This window comes from Sorex araneus, chromosome 2 (assembly GCF_027595985.1).
Source record: "Sorex araneus isolate mSorAra2 chromosome 2, mSorAra2.pri, whole genome shotgun sequence".
In the NCBI taxonomy this organism is placed as follows: Eukaryota; Metazoa; Chordata; class Mammalia; order Eulipotyphla; family Soricidae; genus Sorex; species Sorex araneus.
Window position 1 is genome coordinate 324,853,172 of NC_073303.1, and position 3,714 is coordinate 324,856,885.

General features: G+C 42.6%; 1 pseudogene; it reads right to left on the reverse strand.

Moving 5' to 3' along the window:
- Positions 1-212: 212 nt before the first annotated feature.
- Positions 213-336, reverse strand: LOC129402981 (small nucleolar RNA SNORA70; annotated as a pseudogene).
- Positions 337-3,714: the final 3,378 nt, after the last annotated feature.

A 3,714-nucleotide genomic window follows, 5' to 3' on the forward strand; every position in this document is an offset into this window, starting at 1 on the left:
ATGTCAATCAAAGGCTCCTTGTTCTGCAGTTTGGTGAAGATGGTCATAATGACTTGGCCAATGTGGACCTTGGCCACAGTCCTGGGGCTTTCCAAAATTCACCCCCACTCTTTGTCTCCTTCTCCCCCCCACCTCCCCGCCCTAACACACATACCTGTTTGGAGCCTGAGATTGGGACCAACATGAAAGCAAATAGGAATGTCCACGCAAAGGACTTTTCCCAAGGCCCCTTAGAACAGCCCATACAAGCTGCACTACCGAGGAGGCCGTGTGCTCTCTGCAGCCATCGTACACCGGGTCCCACAGGGCAGAGCATGAATCAGCTTAGTTTTAAGAGCCTCACAATCCTACAATATATATGCAGCTTCTTTGTGATAAAGGGAAGCTCACTCAGATGGCCAAAAGCTCAGGTTTGCATCAAATGAGTCATAGAATCAGACCTCAGTCGAGAATCAACTGGTTTCCAGCACCAAGTCAGCCGTCTTCCGGTGGATTACGGTGATCTCTGATTGCAAGGACTGCTTTTTAAATTAATTAATTATTTTCTGCTCACTATTTTTAAACAACTCTAGAATGACACAAGACTATCAGTTAAAATTATTAAACTTGTAAAATTAGTGAAATCCTAATGCAATGTGAAACATGCAATATTAGGTGTGAGCCAGAATAAATGGGGATGGAAAAAAGGAACAGTATGGAATAGTTAGAAACCTTGGATTACACAACTAAGTAAATGATAGATGGAGGGCTTGCTTGGGATGGAAGATGTGTGCTGAAAGACTATGAACCAAACATGATGGCCTTTAAGTACCTGTATTGCAAACCGTAACACCCAAAAGTAGAGAGAGAGTAAGAGGCAAAGTGCCTGACACAGAGGCGGGAGATGGAAGGGGTGGGGGTGTAAATTTGTAAGTCTGTAACTGTATCTCACTGTGATTTATTAAAAAAAGAACACCTCAGATTACCGAACAGTGCAGGTGGGTTCAGGGTAAGGGAGAAAATGTTGAACCAGAGGAGACAAAGGACAGGGCTGGAGGGTCTTGGGCACTTTGGTGGTGGGTATAGTAACTTTGTACATGAATACAATAAATTAACACTAGTGTAATCATGCTGAATACAGTATAATAAAAGGTAATAGCAAACATTTTTAAAAAGGAAACAAAGTTGCAATATCATTGTCATTGGGTGTAAGGGCATTAATCAATTGGGTAGTTTTGTTTTGTTTTGCTTTTTTGGTCATACCAGTGATTCTCAGGGGTCACTCCTGGCTCTGCACTCAAGAATTACTCCTGGTGGTGCTCGGGGGACTATATGAGATGCTGGGAATCGAATCCGGGTTGGCCGGGTGCAAGGCAAATGCCCTCCCTGCTGTACCTTCTCTCAAAACTCATCAGACACGCTTGATCCAGATTTCTCAAACTCTGTAGGAGGTTAAAATTTTTTTAAATTCCTCTGCCTGTTTCCCCAGATCCTCTACCCTGTCTCCAGAGACCCAGGGGGCACGCCCATAAGCCACCTCTTGCCGGCGCCAGATAATCTTATTACCAGCCACCATCCAGATTGCATGGCTTTTTCTCATGAAAGGGAGAAAAACTAGTTTGGTAGTTTTGGTGTAATTACTTTGTGTTTAAATAGTCTTAGAACATTTAAGGAAATTCATGTTATATTTGAGATTTTAACTAAACGACTGAAAGTTCTGCGTAAGTTTATTATCTAGATGTTGTATTGGTTATAAAAATAATGTTTTCAAATTCATATTTTAAAATTTATTGGTTTTAAGTAATTGTCAATAGTCAGGGCAGTGCTGATTGTTTAAGAGCTCAGAATGCTAATTGTATGATATGATAATATGATAAATTTCTATGATTAGTATGAAGTTGCCTGCATTACAATTAGTGGTGTGCATTCCTTTCTAATGCACAGCACTTTTCTAATACGTAGCACTGCACTGTAGCACTGTCATCCCGTTGTTCATTGATTTGCTCGAGTGGGCACAGTAATGTCTCCATTGTGAGACTTGTTACTAGTGCTTTTGGCATCTTGAATATGCTACGGGTTACTTGCCAGGCTCTGCTGTGCGGGCGGGATACTCTCAGTAGCTTGCTGGGCTCTCTTCGAGGGACGGAGGAATCGAACCTGGGTTGGCCGAGTGTAAGGCAAACACCCTACCCAATGTGCTATCGCTCCAATCTCAGAGGGCAGAGGGTTTTTTTTTTTTTAACAGCAACATTTTTTTTTTCAGTGTGAAGATGGTTCTATTTTGGCAGGGGCCATTAAGACATTCTTTAGGATATCACTAACATGTTGTTAGAGGTTGAGTGATGTGAACTTTTGTATATATATCTGAAAATATGTATATATGCATATATTTTTTCCTCTATGATTGGTTGTCTACTATTTGAACCCCATCAAATGTGGTGTGGTACTCTTGGAGAACGGGTAGGGAGTGTCTTTTGATGTGTCGCACGGCCACATTCATCCAAGAATTTGTTCACTCCTGCATGAGGCTCAGCCTGAGCATGTGGGGAGCGGCCTTGAGCCTGGTGGCAGTTGGGTTGTGGAGGTTTTCGGCTGCCAGGACTGGGTCCCTTGGGGCAGGGAGGGCTCTCACCTGCCCCGTCTGGGACACCCCCGAGTGAAACAGCCTGTTGCCGGTCGGTGGCATGGCTATGGCAGGCATCATGTTGCTCCCTTTCATGAGAAAAAGCCATGGACTGTGATTTCCAGGTTTGCAGTGGGACAGCCAGTAAGGGTGCCCATCACTGCACATGAGCTGGGCTTCTGTACAGTTTGGGATGTGGGGAGAATTAGAGCCTTAAGAAAGATCGGAATCTAATCCCCCCAACCTGGAATGTAGCGTGAGCAGTATAGATAGTTTGAGTAGGAAGGCTTGGATCAATTGCCACGGAGAGTGGGAAGGAAAGAGATATCAGGAATTTATAGCAGCAATCATATGCCCATTTGTGTAAGAAGACAGCAGATGGGTTTATTTATTTATGTGTAAGTTGCGCTTGCCAATATCATATAGTTGGGTCTTCTTTTTATTCAGCCCACAGTCTCTAAGTTTAAGCTTGATATTGAGCCCATTTGTATTTTATTGTAATTATTCATATAGCTGAGTTTAAGTCTATCATTTCGTTCTCTGTTTTCTATTTGTTCCATCTGTTCCTTGCTCCATTTTTTCTCTTTTTGGATTGAGTCTTTTTAACTTCTGTTTTGCTGTTGTTGTTGTTGTTGTTAATTTCTTTTGTTGGTTTAGCACTTAACTACAACTTTGTGTTATTTTAGTGATTGCTTATAGGGTAAACATCTCTGGTGTATCACTGACTCCCACTGATATTCTACCACTTCATGTATACTAAAGAAGATTATAGCAATATACTTCTATTTCTCCCCTCTCTCTTTATGCTGTTTGTTATATCTTTTCTTTCTACCTATGTTACAAGCCATACACTACACTATATTGTTATTATTATTATTTTTGGTGTAGAGTATCCAAGGAAAATTCAGGGCCACTTCTATGATTCTTGACCGAGCAGTTCAGTGGTAGGGTCAGAGGATGTGGTGCTGGTTCAGTCCTATACTTTCAGGGGCCCCCTAGACTCCCAGCAGTTCTGAGGGTCTGCAGGGTGGTGGTGCTTTGGAGACCATGTGATTCTGAGGACCACGCCTGGGCCGGGCACAGGCTTGCACTCTGATGTCTGTTCTAGCTCC